At 39.0% G+C, this 22,743-nt stretch overlaps 1 long non-coding RNA gene across 1 annotated transcript; it reads left to right on the forward strand.

The window, feature by feature from the left end:
• The first annotated feature begins 603 nt into the window (after positions 1 to 603).
• LOC145452499 (uncharacterized) lies at positions 604 to 1,571 on the forward strand. Its single transcript, XR_013919396.1, has 2 exons — positions 604 to 855; positions 1,334 to 1,571. It is a non-coding gene; the product is annotated as an uncharacterized LOC145452499 (long non-coding RNA).
• Positions 1,572 to 22,743: the final 21,172 nt, after the last annotated feature.

Genomic DNA, 22,743 nt, shown 5'->3' on the forward strand with positions numbered 1-22,743 from the left:
TTACTCGTTACTGCAGTTTACCGGGCTATTGGCAAAATTGATTAGCTTCAAAATCGCTGCAGCCAATGTATACGTAGAACTGAATGTTACTGATATATCATTCTAGAGGTGATTTGACCTGATTGAACCTCGTTTGCGAGACTGGGGTCTGTCACACCGAAATTGTTGGCCCTAGTATCAATTTAAGCTTAGTAGGGTACAAGAAATAACTGACAATCGTGGCTAATGTGGTACACCGTAGCCATATTATATTATAAGGCAATGGCTGTACGTACGGCCAGTCTCGCTGGTTACATTCGTTGTCACGGATAAGGCTGATAAGTTAGAAAATTAGTTCAGGATGTATAGTATAATATTGCTCGGGGAAACTAGAAATATCAGCACCGCATGCTCAGCTGACCATTTGTTAATGGCGGACAAGGCGACTGTAATAGGTTTCATTAGGTGACTGCTTTTTCTGAGATTCGTAGTAAACAACCAACGCACAACTGTGACATCACAAGCAGCGTCTGGTTGGGTAAGTACAACACGTGTGAACAGTGAACAACACGTGGAATATATATCAATTTATGCGAAATTAGATGAAAAAAGGGACTATATATGCAATGATAAATGTTTCTGTATGGAAAAAACGACCCAGATCAAACATTGTAACGTGACCAGTAAATATTATTGGTGTCATGTATCAGCGGATGAATACCATTTATTTCGAAATCGTTCGAGGGTCGTCTGGCCAGTGGCCATTAGTGAGATTTGAGCAAAGGGTGCATGGAGCGAAGCTTGTTGTGCTTGAAGAAAGTGGACACGATCGTTGAAGATTCCTAGGAATGCTGAATGGAATACGCATCTTAAAAGGTAATACAGTACTACATAGTATTTGTTACCGTGAATATCTGACTCTGCACACCAGCCCTCGATGACTTGGATTTCATGATTGATATATTTCATTCGCCGCATTCTCTGTTCTATTTTGGGATATTTGTCGACTTATATAGTGACCACATACTCGGCTGCGGAGGAGTTGTAACTGTTGGCTTGGTAATGTCATATTCGGGCCATAGCATAGATATGTTTTCATCCACTGCTGGAATTGTTTGCCACATATGCCACCTTAAATTAGGAACCTTTTGCTTCAATACAGAGATAAAGTCATGAATCTCTGCTATATGCCATGTAAAAGGCGGAGCCGTCATCACACAATGTGCCAGTACCGGTACTTCAAAACATGTTATATTTTTGTTAGCCTATTTGTCTTAGTCTTTATAATGTCATGTCCACTGTCCAGGTTAGGAACTTCGCTTTATATAGCGACTTACGCATGAATTCTTTTTAGTGGAACTGCAAGATACTACTTACACAGAAGGAATGAGAACGAGAAAAAGAAACAATTGGAAGTTTGGCCGGTGGTGGAATTAATTCACGTTTTCTTGAGACCACTCGTGTTACTGCATGTCTCATAAAGAAGAATTAGACCTCCAGCAGCAATATTTTTCCATCGATAACCACTTCATCGTGATATCATGAATGAATATAGAGTTTGTTCCAATGTCGTTTTGGGGATGTGAAGAAAATGTTGCGATATTTTTGCATCGGGTTGCTTTGCGATAGGTATGGATGTACGTGAATTTACAAGCTGGTATGTAATCCTGATTTACAGGGACAGCATGTAGGTAGGTAGGCGGTAAAATGACAGTCTCGATCGCAAATGTACAGGAGAACATGTAGATTAGATATACCGGAGGTGACTGTAACATTGCAGTCTGGCGTGTAAAGTGAGATTACCGGACGAGTGTAACTTCAATTTACATTGACTAACGGTAATGTTAGATTACCACGAAATGTCTGGCTACCGTGCTTCCAAACATTTCGCGGTAAATCGAGGTTTTTATTTTTTACAGTGTAGTTGCTGACGATTCCCCCTGACAGCCGAAATATTCGGTCTTGATTCAATATGAATATATTATTCCAATTTTCTTATAGCCAGAAATATGATATTTAACGGGCGCATGGAAAATCAAAGTCGTAGTCTTGATTGGCAGCGAATCACCCGCCGATTCGTTTAATTAAATTCGGTAAAAAATCAGACATAAACTTGTCGCGTGACTAGAATATTCCTAACCCTATCTCCCAATTTATAGCAGAGGCTAAAACTAATATAAACTCCGCTTTAAATTGGAACAACTCACGAGCTTCGTTCACCACTGAACCGTAGACGCGCAACATAAGCTTTGATCCACCATGCGTGTAATTGAAGCCTGTATGGAATCGGTGTCCTGCGCTCACACTATCTTTTATTTTTTATTATTTTTTAATAAATTACTTTACCTTGAAGAATCATTGCTGCTCACATGTTATATCAGGCAAAACGTACCGCGATTCCAGTAAGGAATTAAAGCGTGCCGCATTATGCGGATGTGAGGCATGATATTGTTTTGTGCCGATCTTTGAAACCATTACCTCATCGTACAACCACTGATATTACTTCTCAAGGATGGCGGCCAATAATCATAATCAATCTTGTGGTCGTAGTGTTCATAACGCGAGTTGATAGTTTCTATGCATTCTTTGAGTAGCATGAGGTAGATAGGAGCAGGCGCAAGGAGCCGGAGCTCTATGTGAAATTGAGGTGGAGCCGGAGCTGGAGCTGGAGCAAGGTTTGAAAAATACCTCCGGACCCGATGAATTTCATAAGATGCTATATTAGTTTTACTGGTTGTGGCTTTTCAAAAGTGACTAGTTCTAGACCTAGACACGCTTCAGACGACGTATAGGCCAACTATTCTCATGATTGCATAATGTGGCCATCTTACTTGAAGAGATCACCGCCATTCGCTGAAATATTTCAAACTGTTAGTATTTAGGAATTACCTTCCTTATGTCTGCGCTGAGCGATCGTGTTGCGACAAGCTGTTCAACGTGTCTGAATTCATAATAATGTAAACGGACCAGAATATCCCGGCGGCTACTTCTTAGTCAAAACCAAATGAGCATGTGCTCATTAGCAACGCTAATCTCCAGAACGACATCTGCTTAAAGCACGTAAATTAAGAAATAAGAAACTGTTATCTGGCGAGCGGACATTCATTACGACTACAACCTCCACGCCGAAAACGATCTGTGTTATTATACCACGTTTAATTGGGATGTTTGAAATGGTAACGTACTGGATACAAGCCGAAGTATCTGTCGAGCTACGCAAACTGTGTCTGACTTCGCAATCCAAACAAAATATTCAACTCTACGATTTTACACAAAGGGTGAAGTAAATACTCGGACGAGTAAGTATTTGTCTGCTATACACGACGGATATCATTTTCAACTCTATAAATTTCAGTAACATCACATTACTGAGCAGGTTGGACAACTAGATAATTCCAGCTGTCTATTCAGAAACTAGTTAGGGCGTAATGCCGGTAATCTGAATATAATCTAATTTGAGAAAAAAAATTCGCCATAATTCCGTTACTGAGGCAATCATTGATATCTGTACGGAAATTATCTCAGGAACACACGCGGAGACAGAAAGACAGATGTCATACATACCACGGTAATGTCCATTAGCTTGTCAAACTCCCAAACATCGAAAATCGCAGGGTGGTGCCACGTTTGCATTTCTACTAATAGAAAGGTTCATACGCTGCTACCTCAAGTTCATATAACATTGCAGCTACCATAGTCAGCGTTGATAACAATGGTGTGGGTAATCAAGATTCGGCGATGAATATGTTCCACTGGAATTGAGGATATAATATATAACGTCATCAATGGTTGGTTAGGAGTATGGCTCACTACGAAAAGCAAATCTCTGGAAAGCACATGGAGATCCATGGCCGTGGTCGCAACATCGGTTTATCTGTACGGCTGTAGGACGAATTTTTCGAGTACCATACCGTAGCGTGGTACAAATCTACGCACGTTAGTGGGAATGACATGTCTAGCAAGACCTGATCAGTCCGCAACATTTTCACAAAGCGCAATGAAACACACTCGAAAAAATATCATTATCTTTAACGTGATATATCTGGCATTATATTCTTTGCGGTCGCATAAAAGGTACATATTTGAACTTTCCGCGTCTTTTATAGTGTGATGACGTCATAATCAGTGATACATGAATACTAGGCAGGAAGGCTAATACCAAATTCAGCATTGAATCACTCTGCTACACGATTTTGCCCAGACCGAGTTATCTGTGAAGGTGCGATGCTAGCTTCAGGTTAGAGAATAAGGGCTATCTTTTGCATTATTTATACACAAATATCCTCGCATCACATATCCGCAATGGTTCATTCAAAATACGCTGATCTGTCCTTTAAAACACTCGTATACACGACAGCTTTCACACTCCGGTTTCTAGAATTGAAACAGCCCTGTAATAACATCTGAAATTTCCCTATACAACTACCACCAGTACGATACGAAACCATCCGTGGCACTCTTGCAAGGATAGCATGAGGTATGATTATGAAGCATGATAGTATGTCGAAATGCATCGTCAGTGATCCGAGAATTGTTACAAAACAGTACAACATAACTGAAATTGAGGCCGTCGTGATTATGATGAATAGGATTGAGAGATAGGCATTTCGGTAGATCTGACCTAAATACGTTGCTTAGGTATTGCAACACACGTCTTAACCGGACAGTACCGACGGATGTTCGAGTATCAGGTTTGAACACGTCTCGAGTCAGCAATATAACTAAACCGTACCTAGCATACTTGGACTTGGTAACATAATTCTAATAGAATTAGAGAGACGTCCCAGTCTATGCTTAAAGTACCAAATGAAATCCGCTTATTCTGAGAGTAATCTGCCGAAGACAAAAGCACGTTTTTGTATCGAAATCGTGCATTCCTAAGTTCGGAATAAGCAACCGATTATCCATGCGGTATCGCACACATCGTGATCGCACAAGATATCGAATTCCGCGTACCGGTACTTCAAATACCTCTAATGCTGCAGCGCAGAACTCCAACCGGAAAACGTTGACACAATAAACATTAATCACGACAATAATCAAATTAGCTTATTGAAACAATTGGCGAATGTAACATCCGAATGAAGAATACCTTGAGATCACCTTAGGACCCATCGATCACGAATTGTCAAGTCTGGATTAGCTTGGTCTTGGCGTCTACTGCTGGGCTAGTCGCCGCTCGCTAATGACATTTTGCGGTGCTGATGACGGTTTCCTTGCATGATTCCGACAGCAATTGTTGGTGTTTTGTAGGCGAAAGTTGCTTTTCGTTGAAATACGTGATTAGAAGGTCCGTATTTGTTGTGAAGGCTGACCAAGCATGCCTACGAAGTTACAAACCATTTCGATCACAAAAATGTTTGTCACGAAGGAAACTTTGGGCCCACGTTTCAGAAACAGCTAACCATCGTTACATAATATTGGGTAGAGATTCTTGGTGGTACAGAACTTCAATATACAATTGTATAATATATTCATATTGAAATAAACCCGAATCTTTTCGGCTGACACTCGTCAGCAGCTAGTAGGGAAATGGATACAATATACAATGATCTTTCCAATTCTATTATAGGCGCTGACGATTACCCTGACGAAAATATTCGAGTTTATTCTAATATAAATATATTATTCAATTATAATATTATGCGTGGGATGTGAGTCGGTAATTTTTCAAATAGTAATTTCCTCATTCCACACGCAGGCAAACGATTTATTCAACTTCGCGGGCGGATCGCGGGCGGATTACATCTCGAAAATAAAGTTGCGAAGGCGTGGTCAATGTATTGTCATCGTTAGTACTCAATTAGAAGTAAAACTTGCATTATGAAGTTCAAATAAAGCAAAAGTAGAAGTAGTGATTTTCAAGTACGTAAAAAATAAATATTCTAGGCCCAGTTTATAGCCTAAAAACTGACAACTGTTAGGGGGCACGTTTGTGCAGAAATATGTAATTATTATTTTGATACTCCAACCAATTAATAAATGATAATTACATATTTGGAATCAGCATGAAATTTCCGTTATACTACGATCAATACACAATAAATACAAAAAAAATGTCCGCGCAGAATGCCCCTTAGGAGTTTCTAGTTTAGGCCAAACTAGGCGAAAAGCCTAGAATACTTACTATTTCACTTGGAAATCACTGTTGCTATATACTTGTATTTAGTAGAAATTGATGATTCCAAATATGTAATTTTTATTTTGATATTCCAACTACTTCTCACTTAGATCTACGCTCTTTTGTGGGGGCCATTTTAAGTAAAAGTACATGAAACCTAAACCTCCCTCAGACTTCTTCCGTGGTATAAATTGAGTACAACATTATATTCCAAATTATGCATGCACGTAGCCACGTTGGAAGGGTATGCGGTATGCGATATAATTCTGAGTTTGAGCTGTTTATGTGCAACACGTTGTTCGGCCCTCAGGGCGTGAATACACACCCCTTTTCGCTAACAAGGATTGACGAACCCTATATTTGAGCACTCCGAAAAAAACAGAAGTACTTCCTTACTGGCCAAGTGTGACTGTAAGAGTGTGTGTCTATTATATAAGTCGTGGCAACACTAGGGCTGATCCATGAGTGTGGTGCTGCACATTTCCTGTACTGTAAAAGGTCCCCGCTACCGACTTCAGCTTATGCATCATTATGGCAGGTGTATGTATGTATAATTGCATATATCTACTTTCGAAACCGACTTCATTTACGATACGATCTGGTTTTTGTTTAGGTTCCAATGCGCGCAGGCAATACAACATTTTCCTAATTACCGCGAACGTTGTTTCCTCAAACGGCCGGGTGCATAAATAAATACCCAGTGTGCGCGGGTCATGATCAGAAAATCCCCACATTTGTATGCAAAATTCGTGATTATCAAGAATGTAAGGTCATTAATCATCGACCCAACGAACATAAGTGAACGACGCATCATAAATATCCGACAATATTTGGCGGATAAAGGCACGGGAATTTCGGAGAAAATGCAAGTCCAGGAACTCAAGATATTTCATTAGCGCTCTAGACTTGATGCTCTCAATTGCTCATCAACACTCGATCTGAGAGCGGTTAACTGCATGGGGAAAGGAAAGCATATTGTCGAAAACTGAATTATAGATGCGTCTTCCACCTAATAAAAATAACTGCGCGGTAATAGATCACTCCTGCGTTCAATTACATCAACTAATTGGAAAGGAAATGCATTTCAAACAACGTACCAAACAGCTGTCGCCCCGCGCACCGTTCCACACGATAATCATTCTCGATCAAGCCACTGACACGAGTTTTGTTTTCTTTACAAATCCCTCTACGTATCGAAAACACAATAAAGTTAAGCCCTCTATTTATTCTAGAACCTGGACGCTGAAATGTCTAATCAATTGACACAGTCGTAAATTTGATCAATTGCGTCAAAAACACAGTCGCAAAGCTCAAAGCAACGACCCAATTGCAAAGGATTACGCACAGATTGAAGTTGTTAGCTGGGAAACCATCAATATCCGAAGAAGCTTAGTAGCGGCTTTGTTATAAACGAGTAACAAATCGAGGCATGACCTGAGTAGCCGCGAAGGTGATTTGTGAGCACGTAATGCTAATACTCTAGCCAACGAAGAATAATGTTTGTTTGCGTAAATAACCTTGAAAATGTATCGGATATGTGCAGCTTTCAAAAAACACAACCACTGCCGAAAAAACATACACGTTCACCTTCAGTCGTTATAGCAACTTGCGTCGCAATGATCAAAAACGAGAAGTTTATTGTCCTTGTCATTATGTGAGATTGTGGATTACGTTTACATTACCAAGGGTCTGCTTCAGACTGGTAGGCGCACTGTCTGAGAAAGAGTTGTAGGACTAGAAAATGTTCGGATTTTCCAAATTAGATTAAAATTAGAATAATTGAATTCGCAAACACTTGGAAAGCGGGTTAAATTTTGAATTATAAAGCAACACGACAAAATCATAAAATACCACTTCCCGCCCCCGGGACCAAAGCTGAACAACTGGAAAATAAGAATACAACTACAATTATAGCTACGCAGTTTTTGTCGAAAATAGATTAGAATTAGAATTACTGAATTCACAAACAATTGGAAATCGAATTAAATTTCGAACTAGTAAGAGATACAACGAAAATTAAGGTCAGTTCATATAAAATTATAATAATTCATTCTCACAAGCATGAGAGCGACGATTGTCTGTACACTTGGCTTGTTTCGCACTGTACAGTTTTCCTGTAGCATTTTCATGGGACCAGAAATTAGATTATAATCAAAATTAGAGCATAAAAACATTTCACAAATAAGAATTAGGAATTATCTAGTTGCCCAAGTCTGGTTTATGAAGAAGAACTTGCAGTTAGGTACCACGCGCCGACTCTTCCTCAATCTTTATAGTATATATACCCTCACGTTGCAGAACTGATCAATAAAATCTCAACTATACCGCGATCGATATATATTGAAACAATATCTCGGATTACGCAGTTGGTTTGCAGTTGTAATAGTGTCTGGCATGACGAAAATCTTAATCCGTAACATGATCCCATCCCATGCACAGCGGCTTGAAAAGTCACCCGGCACGCTTGCTAGAATTTCATACCGACATTGCCGAACGGGTCAGAAGATTTATCACGATTATGAACGTAATCGCGGCATTAATCCTACGAGACAAAACATGGCGTCTCGCCGGATACAAGCTCTACGTTTGCGGTCGCAAATCCTGGAACTGTCGAGCTTGTAAAGGCCGCTAACAATGGTGAGGTTTTAGCGGTGTGATCACAGTGTTTTGTTACATGGTATTTTATCGACAACAATAACAACAGGTTCTATTAAACTTTGATAAAGCACACAATTTCGAGCGACAGTGCATATTAGCAATTGCGACCCGAAACTGACTCCATGTAAATGTAATTTAAACGACCGTAATATCGACAATGTGTCTACGACACACATATAATGCGAAATACACGCTTCGAATTACGAATTAATGCAGTTTTCGTTATTTTTCGATCTTATCTGTTTCGACAATCGCATGCCACCGCATCGCATTGAGTTGATCGCTCGATTAAAAATCGACAATATGTCGCATGCAGAGATTTAAGCACACGATACCCGGTTATTGAAAACTATTGAATTTATCGTAGCGCACTCAACCTTGGTCCAGAGTCAATTTAGCTACCATGTCGATGTTTCATTAGTGCTACTCGGTCTACGTGCTGGCAAGATTGTAGATATACAAAACTTTTTTTTTATTCTTTACTAGTTGCAGACGATTGCCCCGAAAACCAGCCAAAAATAATTGAGGTTATTTCGACACGAATATATTATGCAATTGTATATTGAATTTCTGTACATCTGTCTTAAGTAAGCCCGTTTCCGTGAAAATGCATTCAGCAATGCACACCCAGAGGCATCTGCTAGTTATAATGTTTCACTCCAATATGAAACAAGGTCATCAATGACCTTATAAATCATGACGCACGGTATTAGGTAATAAGTCTTCATCATAAACTTTATTACGATTTTTACTATTGCTAACAAACGCTATACATCAACGGGGCATCACATATAGTCTGACAAGACAACTTGCGTATTTCTAAGCAGCTTCTTAGGTAATCTTAATAGCAGACCGCGTGCGCAATTCATATTTTATGATGTTAATAACTAACCCCTGTCTAAAATTAACCTGTGCTGATTGGCAATGTCATAAATACATGCTATTCTGTGAATGTCTCGTTCAGGGATAGCTGGAGAGGTCTCGGTAATTGGTTGATCATACGTTGCCCACCATACGACACAAGACAGTTGTCGCCAACAGCCGCTTTGCGGATGCGAAAACGAATGTATCTCTGTTATTCCCTAATTTCTACAATCGCCCTGACCCAAATCGGATCCGAAACGAGAGAAATAGGTTTGAAAAAACACAGGAACTAACTCCTTATCGTCACCTAATGGAAATGCTAGTTTAAGTTGTTGGGCTAAGCGCATAACCTCCAAAGAGCTTTATCACAGTGATCGGATAGCTACGCATACGCAATATCAATACTTTAGTCACCAACATAAGAATCACAAGTCCTTAATCAGGCCTTTCATGACCTAAACCGCGACCCTTACACAATCGCAGCGTCATATATAGCTGTAAATCGTTGATAAAGCGGCTCTTTTTTAAACAAGCTGTCAGATTCCTGTATACTACATTGGTTGATAGTTGATACCCTGCCTCAAACTTTTTAATTGTACACAAGTTTTATCTTAGTACATCTGTAGCAATATTAACATAGTTGATAAGCCGCTATCTAGCCTGATCAAATAGAATCGTGTTCCTAAACTGCTTCATACGATTTCGAAAGCGAACATAATTTTCATGCCACTTCATTTTAATCGTTCGTCCTTTTTATTTTTTTGTATCAATTTTCATCGAGTGTGCATGTCTCTTATTTACCATGTTTTATGCCAAGGTTGGGGTCCCACGAAAAGACCGATCCGTTTCGTTTCGACACCTTCCTATCTTTTCATTCTATCACAATCTTGTGGTGTTTTCAATTGATAAACGTTCTCTGTATACGAACGGTTGGGTCTTGCACATAATTATCGGTCCGTGATGGTAAAGAGTCGAAGCATGGTGAAACCTAATGGAAAATAAAGACCGCTTCTATATGGACGGTTTCTGAGACTAACGGAACATATCCATTCCATTGCTAATGATAGGCCAACGTGATCCAAGTATTTGACAGGGGAGAATGGCTTTGATACGGTGCAAAACTCCGATTTAGATAAATACATTCGATTAAAAACGTTTCGACGATTAGCCGCATCAATGAAAATATTATACTCATGTAATGATGGCTGATGATTGTTTAGGAAATGCAGCACAATTTTTTTCTACACGACTTTCGATATCAAGTGAAGCAACCACTGTAAACGCTGTTCTGGGCAACAGACTTTCTGAGAAGCGTTTGACACGAATAAATTGCTGAAGGATTACAATTTATCAAATCGACTTAGAAATGAAAGCGGTTTTCGTATCCAAAACAAATACCCCTACTCGTCCGTGATGGCGACTCATATTTAATGAACGTGCTAATATCTAAATTATCCGCTACCGTACCACAGTATTATTTCACGCAAGCTTCCACGGGTATCTTTCTATGATCGAGTTTACACTCATGTATCACATCCCTCTAATAATATTCTTTGTCTTGAGATAACTGCTCGTAATTTACGTTTCCAAATTCTAATAAGGTATTTTCCTAGCCGAACTCAAATCGACGTGCTTGAAAGAGCTTGACTTTCGATGACAGTCTACTATATCCGGGTGAGATAACATTTCAATTCGTCAGCACGGGCGGAAGAAAAAGGGCAATCATCAGATAATAACTTCTACATGTTAAGTCGCAAAATATGCCTACTTTCCAATGAATATTAAAACAGGCAGTGTCATACAAAAGACACGAAAGTGGGCCGTGCTATACAAGTCTGACATATCATGATCGTTTCTACCGATATATAATTGGCCCGCTACCAATCTGGGCTTTTTAGATCCTACATGCACAGTGCACACTGTACTGTACAGCTACGTTACTTGCATATACAGTCGACCATATTCGGTTTCGAACCATCGCAAATACAAGTCTTACAGCGCTGGTCTTAACCGATACGCCACTATAGTGTTCTGATGTAATGATGATTTTCTTCTTTCTTATACGATAAAATCAAGACACAGATTAAGGCGTCGGGTGTACTGGTTATTATCACATAAACGCCCTTCCTGGTAGAATATACAAATCAGCGAAAACTACCCCGCCGTACCGAGATAGCGGGCAACAACATATGCAAAATAAGCAGTTGTGGTTATTGCGTACTGACATTTATATCCGTGATAGGGTTACATCATCGTATTTATTGCCTACCAAAAAGTGCAAAGAATGCCAAGCATGATATGCTCCTGTTTTACTCAGTTAGAAGTTCGCCACTTGCAGAAACTAAGTCTAACGCTTGATTTTAATTAGCACATTTTAACTCAGTTTCGAATCCCATAAAATCACGGTACAAATCTTGCTTACGGACACGAGTAAGCTCATAACGCTTAGAAGCATTGAAGCGGGGACAGGATAATTTTGACCTATAAGGATCAAATTTTGTCACTTAGAAACGCAAACATATTAATTAAAACGAGCTCCACCAAACTGGAAGGTCAGTATGCGTTTCCAGCAGTAGGTTTCACACGAGGTACTGTAACTTAGCATATTTACCGCCAGGAAATTCGAAGCACTATACATTCGAACGTAAACAAAAATCCCATTTCGTCAAGAATCGCAAAGCACGAATCCTCCAATTTTCAGAGCTAGTGACAGCTCTCAAACCCTATTAACCTCCGATTCATATTATTCAGGAGCTGAAAATTAACTGTAAGAAAGTGACCAATTTTTTTAAGTAGATACAAGTCGCACAACCCCCTAACAATCAGTTTATAATGATGATGCATACCCCCTTACGAGCAACAATGGTATGTCATGCTCTATTACATCAATTAATCCACTTTAACACAGAACGGTGGAAAAGTGGCTTAAAAACAAGCCCTTATCAAACAAAGTTGGATCAAAAGTAAGCCCTTACGACAACTACTTCACTCATTAAACAAACACAGGCCGATGATTCAATATCTCGTCTCGAAAGTCACCCGCCTCTTGAAAATAAGTTACTTATTATAACATATCATCCTGTGACATCACACGAACGGGTAACGGCGAAATGATCTGTCGAGACGCGGTTTCCTACGAGGGGTACAGTCATTGGGTGCAGAGCGTTGTAGAAAGACGCTTGCATATTTCTATATCAGTATTGATTTTGAACCTTCAATGACGCGATCAATGCTATACAAACGTACTTAGTAATCTGGTATCTACGCATACAGCGTGAACCGGAGCGTGCCTTCATTCGGCCATTACTCTTCCGTGAAAATATCAACGCACGTAGTCAAAAATGTTCCTTGACCTTTTCCAAGCGAAGAGGTACAATCTTCTAAAATATATTCAGTTACGATGATACGGAGATTAGTTCACGCGGTTCTTATGACAGTTTCACACAGAAAAATTATGCAAACTCGTCACAAAAACACTTTCCACTAATCAACTCCCGAAGTGTGAAACGTGAGTAGTCTAGAAACAGTATTAATTGACTACTCCGAAAAAGAAAAAGTACATCTTTTCTGATCACCAAATCATCTGATGATCAAATGGGTAAGTATGGTATGGTATGGAGATTTCCAAGTATGGTAGGGAATTTTTTTTCCATACTTCCATACTTCCATACTTTGACAGTTTTGCCAGAACCATGACAACGATCCAACTTTCGATATTACAAATCAATTGCATAAAATCGTTCACTGACATTTCTGTCTATGTTGATATCTCAAATTACGACTCAGAATCACATACCTCCGTCGACATCTATTTGAAGAGAACAAAAGTTAGCCGACTGACATATTAAGGAAAATAGTATTGATGATAATTATTCCAATCTGAATATCATAAAAACAAATGATATTAGACCGCTGTTGCGTTACTGCTTACATTTCACTTATCGTAACTTCCACTCAGTAACGAATACAACGAGGAGTTTTAAAATGTTAGAGGCTGTGGATGTAGCAGCTACATGGATATTTATATCAATTTGTTGATCTTGGAAGACAGTTGCAACGCTTTGCTCGTATGATCATCACGCAATATATAATATTTGACATAAGCATCATTGTAAGGTTGGGCGACTGCAAAAGCATGGAAGAAGTATCAGATATGGTATGGAAGAATGCGGCTATGGTGTGGAAAATTGTTAGTATGGTATGGGACGATTGATGCAGGTATGGAGTAGGGAAATTTCCCATTCCATAGCATACCATGCCATGCCCAGATGACCTCTGGTCACTATCGCTAAACGAAAGCCATTCCAAATCGCAAGACTTGTGAAAATAATTTTGCTCGTACCATCATGTTTTGTGCACGCTCGATAGCTATTCCACATTACTTTGAAAAGGTGATGATGGTAATGATACGTGCGTTTTATTGGGAATAACCATAAAAGAAGCTGGATCACCAAATTGATCAAAAGCATTATTCTGAATCACTCTGTCCACACATCCGAGACCGCAGATTCTTATCATGGTCATTCGCGGACGTTACTCATTCAAACGTGACTTTCAACGGATTGGGATCGTTCCATTGTGCCCCGGTATCTTCCTCTTCAAACAACTGTCTTCGATCGGCGTTAAACAGTAAGATTTATCGCGAACCCGGCACGTAGGTATTCAATATTCATATCTTTGTTCCAAAATGCTCGGCTTGTTTTTATTGTATTGTACTATATTCGCATCGCGCGCGCGAATGATGTTATCAGGCATCTATTCCCTCATGAAGTCGGGGGTAATGCGACAGAATATGGACTGATAAAGGTTAGCGAAAACCGTTTAGGATTCGTCACAAACCATGATCTATCTATCCACTTACGCATACCTAGATTACAAAAATGAGGTCATTAATCAACGCGCCCGTTTTGCACGATAGGAATTCAATTGGGTATTGAAGTTGCATAAGAATGAAGCGAAAAATCACTTGTTCATTATGTTTATGCGTAAAGACAGACATTTCATTGAAAATACAGTTCTGTTACGTCTAATATATGATTTGTAGCTGCGCTATACTGCAGTAATTGGAACTGCTCGCGTCAAACTCACTAGAGTTATACCTTCAGGTTAGTTGTATCGTAAAATACTGTGTTTCGATACCTAGTGATTCAATAACTACTATATATACTATACTTTCAATTCTACTTTACAGGTTTCGTTTAAGACAAAACTAGGCCAAGAATACTTCCTTTTTTCTTACGCCTCTTCTACTTATACTGGAGCAGGCAACTGACGGTATTTCTACTACTTGGGCACCAACATTAACTACTCCACCACCATCAATAAAGCTCCGACGCCTATAATCACGATTTCTGATCGAGTTTTCAAATATCGCAATATTAATTCGCGAATGTCACCTTATGAAAATTCTGTGTGCGTCTAATTCGGTCTTTGAACGGAAATTTGAGAGGATTACGCGGAGCATTCTCGGCCGCCACAAAATGCAAACAACCTTACCGAGAATCCATGACTCTGCCCGCGTTAACGTTGCATTACATTGCCCGCAGAAGCCAGATGCCAGAATCGGAGAGTTGGACAACCATAATAAATCATTTGAAACTTGAAATAATGCTACAGGGATTCTTTCTAAATTAGATTTCAATTAGAATTATCGAATTCACAAAAACTTGGAAATTGAATTAAATTCCGAATCAGGAATGAAGACATGAAAAACCAAGTTCAGTTAATGTCAATCAGAGCTTATTCTTATAAGCACGAGAATGGCCAACATTTGTAAACCAAGCTTGGCTCGTTTCACACTATACAGTTCTGCAGCATTTTCAGAAAAACCAAAATTCATAACAAAATTAAAATTGAGCATAGACATATTTCACAAGTTAGATTAGAAATAGATTATGCTCTAATCAATCTCATCAGACAATTATCTATTAGTCAAAGTTTGGCAGAAGCCTTACTAGCGAGGGGACACATCACAGCCTATACCGAGACCTCTCCTTTACGTCACCACCTATACCATGGCTACAAAGGTCACAAGGACTACCAGTTAACTGACACGGGCACTGTAAAAACATAACAGGCTTAGCTCCGCTTCCAAAACGCCAAAATCCTTTCGAAAAACCTCCCGCCGTATCAGAATCCAAACAAACAGAAGAAATTAGCTAATGAGCAGCAACAACTTCCCGCACGAGCCCGACAAATATATCAAAACACGACAACAATGCTTTCGAAAATGTAAGCAAGAATTAGGTTCAGATTTCCGGGTTACAAAGTTTACCCGTTTGTTGCCGCATAAATATCGCAAGCTGTGTGTACGTTTGCGAGTCCTTACAAATACCAACGGCTTTGGATTTCTAGAGCTTCTTGGAGGTACCGAACTTCAATATGCAATTGAATAGTATATTCATATTAAAATGAACCGGAATATACTATCCGTTTGATTTATCCATGGGAAATCTAATATTTGAAACGCCGCGCATTCGCGCATTGGATTATTGTAATGGATTCGCCAGGGTTGTAATTAGGGTTGCATTTAGAACAAAAATCAATTTAAAACAAACATGTTTTTTTATTGTTTTTTATGTTTTTGATAAAGCCATGACGTCACAAATATTCAATTATGACGTCATAGTGGATTGACCTTGGCAATTGAAAAAATAGGGTAAAAATAGCTCCTTTGACGAAATATATGTATTATTGCTGTTGAACCGACTATTTTGAGTGTTCCAACCATCCCATATCCATATACGTCGGCTACATCGGGTGGTAATTGTCCGTAGGCTCATACAACATGCTTTTTGAAGTATTTACACAATTATGGCATAATTTTACAACTTAAAAAAAGCACCATTTTTTAAAAAGACTATTTAAAACATGTTTTAAACAAAGTGTTTTAATACACCGTTTGTTTTAAATGCAACCCTAGTGGTAATAAATGAAATGAATTGGATTTTTGTTGTAATTCTATTAATGTCGAATGTCGAGTTTTTGCGAATTCAGTATCCAATTCTAGTCTAATTTGAAAAAAGTTGTGCAAATATAATTGTAATTCTAGTCTAATTTGTAAAAGCTGATATTCTCTAGTTGTCTCCGTGATAAACCGCACGGCGCAGATTCGATCAGTTTCAAACTGGTAAATACGTTACGAAACAAATCAAACTTTCAGACGAATTCCTCTAAGTACCAGCATTCTCTGCATTTTGTTATCAAAACAGTAGAGTGACGCAAACGCAGGTCCCGCCATGACATATTGGTCGACTTTCGAAACGAAGCACTAGAAAATTGCACAAGCAGTCACCAATATCGCACAAGTTTCCATCAAGGAATGTGTCAATCTTTTCGATACAGCGGAATTAGATATAGAACATTGCATTGAATGCATGGTTTTCAAGTAAACATTACAGTATCCTTCTTAATCGTAGTAGAATTTCCCCAGCCATCTATGACTTAGCATACCGGCATACCAAACATGCTGGAACGTGGCTCACACGACACATACGAATTGGTGTTTGCTGCCACCTTCCGTCAAGACTGTTGATCCAATATTTCCGAAACGTATCCAGTATCCACGGAGGCTTTAGGGGGCTGGTCAAAATCGAGTACCTGAGTGATTCTGTATCGAGTATTAGGATTCGAGTATCACTGATTATTATCACGCCGCAATGATGCAAGTTCAATTATGTACCTTTTATGTGACCACAAAGAATACCATACCAGCTCTACATCTCATAAAAGATTACTTGGCATTTTTTCATCCGTACCTAATTCATGGCACTTTGTGGCAATAGTGTGGACTGATCATGACTTCACAGATGTTTCATTTCCGGTAATGCGTAAAGCTTTGTAGGCTACTGCATGTTTCGTATGCCATGCGATACGAACAATCGTGGTTTACAGCTGTGCACAGTGTGAAATCGTAACGAACTATAATCCACGTTGATAAATGAACTCTTAGCGGCCAGGATCGGGTAATCTCAGTAATAGTACAAATAATATTTCACTGGACTAGACTCAAATCATTAGAATTCATACTTGAATGTATACTCGAACCATATTGCGCAGCTCTATTTTTAAGTAGGCCTACGTCAGTTGTATAATCCATCCATTCATAATGAAGTTCACTCGGAATAATTGATTACATTATGATATGACACCAATCATTACTGAATGAAAATATTACATCGACTAGACCAGGGGTCGCCAACTCAAAACGGATCGTCGCGGGCCGCTAGGCCACGGGCCGCATGAACTCAATATCGAGATAAAATAGGCCACACAGTCTTGCAACCACGTCTTTAAAACTTCAAATCAGTACAACGCTAACATGGGCCACGGGCAATCGGGCATAGTTATTTTATTAAAGAAATACAAATCCAACAAAATTATCATGATCATCACGTTCATTCTATTTTAAAGTATTAACTGCGTACGATACCTGACAACCAATATGGGTGACTAAAGAATCGACATTAGGGTTAGCTAGACGCGGTACTTTCTGGAAAACTATCTCCGCGTAACGTAGGCCTAAAGCTTGCACTTCTAGAAAAGCACCAAGCCGTTTTCTGCGCGTCTCGGTCTTGGCAGTGTCTGGGCCATTGCACGTCAAGGAAATATGCCCATGCCCATTCATATCAGCTAATTCCTCCTTCATAGAATGCTATTACCATCGCAAAAGTCGTATCAGATGGCGAGGAATAGTTATGCTGGGCAAAAATAGCTTATTTGGAACAGCAATTCTAATATTTTTGAACTGAAATCAGTTTCAGTATTTTAAAATGCTTTACTAAGCTTTCTGCCGAAATCTCAAATCAGATCGCGAGCCGCAAAGTATGACCTCGCGGGCCGTGTGTTGGTGACCTCTAGTTTAGACCCGGGAGGGTGTCTGATTTTAAAGACTATACTCCAAGTCGTTTCGAAACCTTCCTATCTTTTCATTGCATCGAGATCTTGTGGCATTTTTGAATGATAAATTTGTTAACAATAAACTCAACTTTGAACACATAAATATACACACTGATCCTTCTCTGACAATAACATTGTCGCGCTGGACAAGCTAAAGAGTTATAACTTCACAAAATCGGTTAAAGTCAACCCTACAATGGGGAAAATCGCTGTTATAAATATAGTAGCTTGATAATAAGAATTTATTTCAGCGCAGGCACGGTCGGTTACTGTAATCCTCCTAGAAAGTTTGACTCACTGTAGTGGTAAGATCGCTATCCCGCTGGGTGGTACAGATTGATACAATCGAATCGGGCAAAATACACACCGATTGTGTTTCTATGTTTGGATAAATTATGACAGATATTGATAATATTTGCCTATTTAATACTATTATCTAACCAAAGGGACCGATTTTCTCGGGTCTCAGCTTGTAATCATAACACGAATGATGGTCTTTTCGAAACCAGATGTTCTAGGTTGGTTTCCAACTCAGGAAAGGCTAACTTATCGGTTGACAGCAATCTCAGTAAAGCGTTTACATTTACAACATAGGCCTACGTATGGGCAGTAGTGTGATTGGAACAAAACGAAGTACTTACACTTTTTGGAGTATTCAAGCAGATTAGCATGCTTGCACTATTTACACACGTGCTTATTTGTATAGACTCACGATTTGAATGTACAACACTTCAATATAAAATCGAATAGCACATTCATATTGGAATAAACCCGACTATTTTCGGTTGATACTCGTCAGGGGTAATTGTCAGCAACTATTTGGGTATGTTTTTACTACTTCTCCTTCTACTTACAGCAAAACCACTTACTTTTTAATCTTCGAATTTTGTAAATGTAAAGTAGTCTTGGCATATATTTCACCAACTTTATACTTGAAATTGTGAAAACGACCGGGAGAAATAGTCCCTGTATCACGCTAACGGAATATATTTTCGAAAATTGCACCAATTTTAAGTGGAATTAGCTCTGGTGTTCTGGGAATCAATACTTCTATGCTTGTGCTTGAGCAAAAATCTAAGACGTTATTTCTGCTTGAATCCATAAAGAGCGTCGGGGGGAATCACTCAAAAAAGTTGCCGGGAAAAATTTTGCCAAAATTAGTTTAAAAAATCATTAAATCCAATGAAAGTCAAAAAACGTGGACTAATTTCCGCCAAATTTTCACCGAAGTTGAGATCTTTACCCAAGCACCAGAAAGAATGCATCATTAGTTTTAAAGATATGGGCGCATAACTGGTTTTCTACTTCGAAGGATAGCCTATCCCCTTGAGCATCAACGGTGGCAACTTTGACCACGTCTCCATTGCAAATATAAATGCACTGCAGAATTTAACGTAAGTCGTTGTGTGAAATTCACTACGATTCAAGATTTTGATTGGAGGCCTGAGTCAACTGATTGACGGCTCCTTCTAAACTAATACCTCTGCAGGGACGTATCATATGTTTTCATGCAAATAAACAGATCAGTTTCTGTGTGTAGATTTAAAAATTGGAATTATAGCGTGTATAGCAGACTTGGACATCCAGAAAATTTTCGGCTTTTCTATGAAATTAGATTAGAATTGGAATTATAGGTATACAGTTTTTTTTTTAATAAATAAGACTAGAATTAGAATTATAGCTACATGTTTGTCTAACTTAGATTAGAATTAGAAATACTGAATTCGCGAAAACTTGGAAATTGGATAAGTTCAGCTCGTATCAAATCAGAATACATTCCAATAAGCATGATAATGACAAATGTCTGTACAACAAGCTTTCATACTGTACTGTACAGTTCTCCTGAAGCATTTCTGGGAAACCCGAAATTTATAGATTCAAATTTAAAATTAGAGCATTCAGACATCTCACGAATTAGATTAGAATCAGATTGCCGGCATTTTTATCGAATTAGTTTAATTCGACAATTAGAATCACCTCGTTGTCCAAGTATGGAAGCGAGTAATCAAAAAATGTCGTGAGTGGTATACACAAGCCACGAGTGTTGAGAAATATGTTTGAAAAAACGTTACCCCAGCATTTTCATCATTTTTCTAGTCACAACGATCAGTCAGCAAACAAGCGACTTCCATGTCGATTTTCCCGCCCGGCCTAAAACAGCGACAGTCAACCTAAGCCGTGTTTTGCGGTCATATTTGACAGGCCGGATGGGATGTTTTGGGATTACGAATCAAAGCAAAAAATATTTGACGATAAACCACATTACATATCCTCCTAAAATACGACCAAATACTTTCATAAAGGTATACCTCAAAAACGTGTCGATAGGGAATCCTCAAGATCTGTTTTTCATACAAAAGGTGAGTAGACACATTTCCTATCGACTTGACAATAATTGATACTAATGTTCAGAGGTGGTCTGAAACAAAATACTTTTATTTCAACTTCTACTTCGAGTAGGATTTGCGTTCTTGCTCTGTTTGCGCAAGTGGTTAAGTGGTTAATACTTCTACTCGACAATTTTCTATGAAAAAAATAGGCCTAGAATACTTACTTTTAGACCTAATTAAAAGCATCTACTTCTACTTCTACTTAACTGCCACCGATAGCTATACTCCGGCCGCCTCTGCTGATGCCAAGGAATTGGAACGCCACATTACCATATACAAATACTATATTTTGCCTAGTACAAAACTACGATATTTTTATCGCACCGTACGTTTTCCGTACTTCTTGCTGAGGATTCGGAAGTGTCAATCAGTATGATAACGGAGTTACGTTTATTGCATTAACAATATATTCTACATTGTGTTGCGGATTGCTTTATTCCTTAAATCATGGCGCTGGTTCACCAGAGCGATGAGGTATTAGGCGCCCATCTGCAAGTTTGAATATTATTAATTTTATTCCATATTACTGAGATATTTTATGATATTGTACTTTTACGTTATACGACAAAATGTCGTGATGATACGGATTACGACAATTTCGTCGCACCGTACCGCGATTGTCTCATAACATATCGCCAGATGCCTGTTGTACTGATATACACTAAGGACGGTTGTTATTCATTTTGTAGCGGCGTTTGGACTATGATGTTGTTACAATATCAATATGATGGATCTAATTCTTCTTCCGATGACATTTAGCACACCACATCACATCGCATCAGGAGCTTAAGACTCCTTAACCCTATATAGGTAATATAGGTATTCTTCAACACATGGGGACACAATGGGCAGTCAGTCAGACTGCAGCCCGCAACCAATTGCTATTCCCACCAAGCTACACATATCTGACCTAAACGCATGAAGATTAAAGCGCGGGTTTGCGTAGCCTACATAGGGATTTAGCAATACCACGCATGACATAGACAAGGTTGTATATAATCTTACGTTCTGAATTTGATCCACAACTCACCAGTTACATCAAAGTCGAGGCATATTTCTTGTACGCGAAACTAGATATGATCAGTACTGAATCTCGCCAGGAACATAGGCCTACAATGTAGGCCCTACATAGCTGCAACTCACTCGATCGCACCCATCGGTCTGGGGATGGTGAATCGGCTGAGAACGCGGTTTGTAATAATCACGTAATAAGCCCTGATAGTCTTACTATTGAAGTTCGTCCAACATCAGACAAAGATGTCATATTCTTAAAATCGTAAATTAATAAATCGTTCTTAGCGCAGTTAGCGCTGATTATTGGTCCAATTGTATCTTAACTTTTCCAAGGCGAATGGGCTTGGCTAAAACGGAATATTGTTTTGTGGAACACTGGATAACAACCATTGGCCTGGATCTAGAACATGTAAACAAGAGGTATGTGCTTGTGTATTGGAAAGCAAAAGAAAATAATATAAAGGACAAACGAGGAAAATGGCTGTCTCGACGTGTGTCGATCTGTGATATAGTATAATTACATCATTTGGCTGCATAAAATATTTCATTTCGGGGTATCCCATATCACATTCCGCACATATGCCATATCACATATCTGTTTATTTCTTCAACAATCTTGTATAAGAAGAGAAAATGTTGACATTCCGGCTCAATAAGCCTTAAATCAAGATGCTTGCACATTTTGCGAATTTCATTATATATCATATCATCAGCGACATATAGCAATCGCTAACTTCATATATACAGCGACCATTTGTTTCAAGTTGAAATCCGTTGACGTCACGCGACCACGTTTTATCTGTGTCCGAAACAAGTTAA

Source organism: Botryllus schlosseri, chromosome 12 (assembly GCF_051294905.1).
Source record: "Botryllus schlosseri isolate E-star chromosome 12, Bs_hap1, whole genome shotgun sequence".
Taxonomy (NCBI): domain Eukaryota; kingdom Metazoa; phylum Chordata; class Ascidiacea; order Stolidobranchia; family Styelidae; genus Botryllus; species Botryllus schlosseri.